This window comes from Adiantum capillus-veneris, chromosome 22 (assembly GCF_014529385.1).
Source record: "Adiantum capillus-veneris isolate H3 chromosome 22, ASM1452938v2, whole genome shotgun sequence".
Taxonomy (NCBI): domain Eukaryota; kingdom Viridiplantae; phylum Streptophyta; class Polypodiopsida; order Polypodiales; family Pteridaceae; genus Adiantum; species Adiantum capillus-veneris.
The window spans coordinates 52,061,617-52,067,742 of NC_140952.1; the positions used below are offsets into that span (position 1 = coordinate 52,061,617).

Here is a 6,126-nt window from a genome sequence, read left to right on the forward strand (position 1 = left end):
TTTTCACTTTGATGGAATGATTCTCTCATCTAATGTAACATTTTTCCCACAATTGTAATGTAGCTGAAAAGTAGCATTTCGCCTTTCCTCTAATGGTAGAATCTGCCATAGCTTATGCTCTCTAGTCCCTCTTACCAATGGCCTTTGAGAGTTGTCTCTTACATGCAAAAAGCATTTAATTTGCTGGTACTCAGTTTGATGCATTTTCTCACTGAATTCTAGGTAATGCATTGCATCACATGTCTCTCCTTTCAAATAGAAGTTTTTATCAGGAATATATTGCAAAGACAATAGCAATTGACACACCAAGTAACCGCAAAAAAGAATGTATGTCAAGATCATTCCAACTTCTGGTAGACTCATGCTTGCATAAAACACATTCCCGCTTCTCTAATGCGTAGCGATTAGTCTCATCTACAATCATGTCAACCAAATCCATTGGGAATAATACCAAAAACAACTAAATTTTTGTAAGCTCTCTTGGAATTTGCCCCATGTCGAGACCTGCAATATCCACAAACATTGGGAGCCTTTTAAATGTCCCCTCGGTCTCCACATGCATAGTGTCCCCACTCTTCCATGTTGGTATGCATACATCAGCCAATTTCGACTCATCATCACTCTCATGAAATACCAGCCCTTCTGCCTCCAAAAACTCATCTTCGCAATCCTCTTCTTCTCCTATGAAAGCATGCTCATCACTAGAATCCTCAGCATCATGCATATGTGAAGGCCAACCTTTCTTGACAAGAGGCTTATGCTCTTTTCCTTGCATCTTCACAAGCTTATACCCCTTGCCATGAGCATGACTAGTGAACGATTTCTTTGCGGGAACATCAGAAACTACATCAGCATGGGTGTCAAAAATTATATCGTCACGGCAATTAGAAGCCACATCAACATGCATCAACTTTGGTCTACCTTGCACTTTGGAGGAAGTCCCCTCTTACTCACAATAGAAGCATGTTCTGATGCATCAAGCTGACCTTCATCCATACATTCATCCTTCATAGCTTCAAACAAAGTTTGCTCTTGCATAAGTTCCTCATGAATTGACATTGCATGCGTCACAAGAGCATCATCCACTGCCTGTATAGCATGCATCAAGTGCTCATCATCATACACATGTTTCTTTGTATCAACTGCCCTTGGAGTATCCATAAAGTGAAATACATTCATGCATCTCAATTCCTTTTTCTGACTTGCCAAAAATTCAGCCAAAGAAAGTTCATCATCAGCATCCACATCAGTAGAAACATGCGCATCAATTATTGTATACTCATGCTCCAGCATAATGTACCTGCAAATCAATTCCCATGAGAGCATGTACATTGTTGTGTCATCCTCAAACATGCATTTGAATAGCTTCTTGTGCGTCTTGTATGCAGGAATCTTGCCCTTATATACCTTAGTGTCCCAATCTTGAGGATGGGCTTGCTTTGCCCAATCAAGGCCATATGCCGAGGCTGGAAACAAGAGCTTGTGACCCTCTAAAATGCAACAAAATAAATTTGAGGGTAGCCCATGAAGTCAAGAAGAAGGCGCCATAGCATTTGGTGTGGTTCGTGGCCTCCCAGGCTCGTAGAAAAAGCAAAAACATAGCCATATCCTTTCTCTGAGAAAACCTGCACTGGAGTTTTGTGAGCTCTTGGGTTTGCAGAAAAAACATATGCGCCCAGTGTAAAGGTCCCTATGTGTTCAAATTATGCCTAATTTTTAGGCCTTGGATCGCCCCTTGAACCAACGTGCCAGATTTTCCCCCTCTTCCAACCTTGGAACTCCATAGCCATGCAAGGGAATTCTCATAATTAGAATTAAAATTACAGTTATTTAAGTGAATTTCGCTTAGTTTTTTATCTAAAAGAAAATTGTGGGTTTATCCTTGAGTATGCCGCTAATGTTTATGAAGATCTATGGTGGTACTACTATTAACATGTGTAGTCTAAAAATTCCAAAAAAAAACTGTGTTTACAGAGCACTTGAGTGTCCTATTACAGAACTAGTGTTAAGAGTAGAACTGGCCAAACCTATTCTATAACACCACACCATAGGCTTCTTCTTCCACAATGAGACAAGGTAGACAATGTGCACTCTGAGAGGTGACTGAATGTCACCTCTCGCCCACACATGTGTATGTTGGCACCTATAAGCCATGAAAATATATTTGAAATTCAAGTAAATGAACCATGCACTTAGGACACACTATTTGACTTCAAAAACATGACCACATAAATCCTCCCACTTTAATTTTTAGGACTAAAAAGTGGAACACCTACCATGCTTCCATCCAACTATATACTAGGTACTTCCTCATGAGCAATTCTATTGATCCTCTCAGCAAGTGACCTATTTTTCCTCTCAACAACACCATTTTTCTTAGGTGTATAAGGCATTGTACATTGGCGTTTTATCCCATGACTAGCCAAAAATGAGACATATACTCCCCCCTTGAACTGAATGGAGGGTGCCCATAGTACATTTCGAGACATTTTCAACCATAGCCATAAATTATATGAAGCACATAAACACTTTGGACTTTTCTTTAAGTGGATACACCCATGCATGCCTGGAGTCACAAAGTAAAGGTAATTGCCCAAGGATGGAGTTTATGGGCCCACAAAAATCACTATGCACAAGCTGCAACCTGCATGTGGCCCTAATGGAACCATCCTTTGGAAAATTTGAACGCTGCATCTTACCAAAATACAACCTTCACAAACATGTTTGGTAGGTGCTTCAAAAGGCAGCAAAGAAGCAACCATATCAAATTTTTGCAAACGTAGAAAACTGTCAAAATTTAGATGCCCAAAATGTGCATACCAAAGTTTTCCATCTAAAACAACCTTTGAATCCACAATAGCATTTGAAAAATTCTACCCACTTGTCATACAAATTTAGCTTAAACAACCCACAAAATAAAATGCCAGATGCAACAATTTCATCAGCAAAATCGAGATTATGTATAGTACATCTATCATCCACAAATTTAATATGAGTCTAAGTCTAGCAAGTGCAGATACATACAAAAGATTCTTTTTTATTTGAGGTACATACAATACATCAACAAGTGTGAAAGAACTACCATTTGCAGCAGTAAGCACAATCTTTTCAACTCCCTGAACCAAATAAGAGGCATTGCTGACACAAGTGGTTGAATTCCCATGAGGGAAAGACTCAAGAGAGGTAAACAAATCATGATGTGAGGTAATTTTCTTTGTAGCACCACTATCAAAATACAACACATGTGAATTTGTAGCAACTGACATGCCTGCAACATGGATAGAACGATCATAAGTACACTTTGCACTAAAAGTCCACTCTACATCTACATCAACATCACAATCTCCTTTCTCAAAAGACTCCATAATAGATGCACTTGTATTGGACCATGTAGTTGATCCAGCATCTTTTGCGTTCAATTTAGGACACTGCTTGATCAAGTGATCATTAGCTTTACAATAATAGCAACGCATTTTCTTTTTGCCCTTTTCATCAGAATTCCCAAACAAATTACTTCCAGAAGAAGCATTAGGAACGTGTGATTTACCACTCATTGAAGAACCATGAGAAGTGGCTACATTGTTGTTAGCACCTTTTCTTTGAGTAGCAATAAAGGCATGTTCAACTGCACACTATCTAGTCTTGTTTTGTGCATAATGCATCAAACTTGACAACTTCTAGATTTCCTTGGGTCATAAGTCTCCAAGTACTAGCAAAAGTCTAGTAAAAATCTGGCAAAGCATTAAGAACAGTCTGCACAAGGAACTGTCAGAAATGACTTCGCCTATAGAAATAAGTTGCTCATTGATATCTTTGACACTAGCAAGGAAAGTGTCCTCATGCATAATCTTCGACTCCAGCTCTTTATGTAGCAATGCAATTTTAGCCTCATTGTGACTTGCATAAAGACCAGCCAGATTATTTGAAGCCTGTTTTGCAAATTTTGTTGAACAAATATGAGGAGTAATAGTGCACTTCACACACAACACAATCAAAGCATGAGCGTGCACATCTATTATATCCCAACGCGCTTGCTCAATCTTAGGTAAAACAGCTTTGGCAGTAGCAATCCTGCCACCAAAACCTGCAACATCCTCAACATCACCTACATCCTCAGAACAAAGACCTACATCAATGCCCTACACAATATTCCAAATGCCCTTTGACTCAAGGACATATTGCATCATATAAGACCTGGCATAGGGTAAGTGTCCCCATCCAATCTGTCCGCATCAACAAACATCTTGAACACATCTGTGTTGTTGTCATCCATGGAAAATGTTGCACCTGATGTGAAAACTGCCCAAAATAACAAGAAATGAAGGGGGAACAACACGTGCTATATAGCACAAACCGTAGAATATTGTAAGGGACCTGTTATGCAGAAAATGGCACTTATAGAAATTCTGCACAAAATGAAAAAATTGCATCACAGCACTTCCTTTTGTGGAAATGGAGGCCAAAATGAGTCCAAATCAAAAATCCAAAGTATTTATTGACCCGTCGACCCTCGCCAAAGCTCACAAAAATTATAGAAAGTGAGAAAGCGTATGTCGATGCTGCTGGCGACTAAGTCGGAGAGGACGCAATTTTCTCTGATACCAATTGTTGGAATTAGGGTTGCAACAAAACAATACACAACTTGGAGAAGACAAAGGAAGCTCAAGGCACATAACAAAGAGTGTATTACTTAGTGTGCAATGGAAAGATCAAATAGTTCTAGAGTGATTGGCGTATATACAATGCACGGGGGGGAAAACCTCCTAGTGAGGGAAACAATGCCCCGGCAATCCTAAGTGTGTTCACAAACATCACTGCCACATGTATATGGTAACAAGGAAACACACACACACATACACACACACACACACACACACACACACACACACACACACACACACACACACAAATTGTTGAACCAACCAAGTGGGCAATGAATTAGATGATGATGCAATGGGGGTTAGGTGCTTCTTGTATACAACTTTGGGGTCCATAAGTATCCCCCTCAAAAAACTTCCCTACTTAAAAATCTTGTCAAATAAGTAAAATAAATACCTAAAGATGAAATAAATATTGGGCTATTCACTTGAGATCCTATAACTTTAACACACCTATGTTGTTGCTCCTCCAAGCAGTGCAAACCGAACAAAAGCCAAGAATCCATTCAAACACATGCAATAGTTTACCCCTATCATAGGTATGAAATGTCTTGCATTACCCATGGAGGGACTAGGATCAACACATGACCACCAGATACACTTTTTGGCACCTTCTTTGGCAAGAAAGTATCAAGAATTGGGCTCCTTACAAGTAGAAGTTTAGTTGTCATCATGGTAGCATTTGAAGACGGTTTCCTTACCAATGGAGGGGCTAGAATCAATTGTTCCAACACCAAATGCAGTAATAGGCACCCTTTCTATGGAATGGGATGTTGCATCGTCCTCCATGTCATGAAGGACTACTAAGCTGTTGAAATTTTGTGAACATTGATATGCAAATGCACTAAACAAATAATCATTGAACTCTACTTTTCAATGATTACATTGGGGTGAGTTACATATCAACTCTACTTTTCAAACTTACATGGTAGTAATGCTTTTCATAACTATCTACAAATGAAGCTCATGGAAAAACAAGAAAATAAGAATTCAATGATAGAAAACATCCTCCACGATCATTTTGGAATCTACCTATTACACATGCTTACCTCCACCCTAAACATTGCTGATGAATCTCTCTCTCTCTCTCTCTCTCACACACACACACACACACACACACACACACACACACACACACACACACACACACACACACACACACACACACACACACACACACACACACACAAGCTGTTGAGGACAAGATAACTTTAAACAAGCTTTAATTTCCAACTCAAGAGTAGAGTGGGCCAAACCTATTCCATAACACCACACCATAGGCTTCTTCTTCCACAATGAGAAGGATGAGGCAGACAATGTGCACTTTGATTGTGACTCAATGTCACCTCTCGCCCACACATGTGTATGTGGGCACCTAAAAAACCATGAAAATATATTTGAAATTCAAGTAAATGAACCCTGCACTTAGGCCACACTATTTGCCTTCAAAAACATGACCACATAAAAT

The 6,126-nt window shown here is 39.4% G+C and overlaps 1 pseudogene; it reads right to left on the minus strand.

The window, feature by feature from the left end:
- Window positions 1-268: 268 nt before the first annotated feature.
- Window positions 269-1,457, minus strand: LOC147429354 (uncharacterized; annotated as a pseudogene).
- Window positions 1,458-6,126: the final 4,669 nt, after the last annotated feature.